The following is a 226-nucleotide window of genomic DNA, read 5'->3' as shown; positions in this document are numbered from 1 at the left end:
CTTACAAATCTTAGTTAAAAATGCACTAAATTTTCAAAAGGGTGTTCCAGGCTATCTAGAACGGAAATGAAAAAAGAAAAAACTCACCGATTAATCTGTTTCCGTCTGCTCAGTATGAGAAATTGCCATGGTAGTTTGGTCTGATTCTAACCTCTCAAATATGGAGGCGAGCTCGAAAACTGACCGGACACCCTTTAAGGTACTGTTAGAGAGGCAGGCCAATGGA

Source organism: Frankliniella occidentalis, unplaced genomic scaffold (assembly GCF_000697945.3).
Source record: "Frankliniella occidentalis isolate FOCC.00 unplaced genomic scaffold, Focc_3.1 Scaffold259, whole genome shotgun sequence".
Lineage (NCBI taxonomy): Eukaryota > Metazoa > Arthropoda > Insecta > Thysanoptera > Thripidae > Frankliniella > Frankliniella occidentalis.
The sequence above is the reverse complement of the archived record's forward strand: the minus strand, read 5'-3'. Positions refer to the sequence as shown.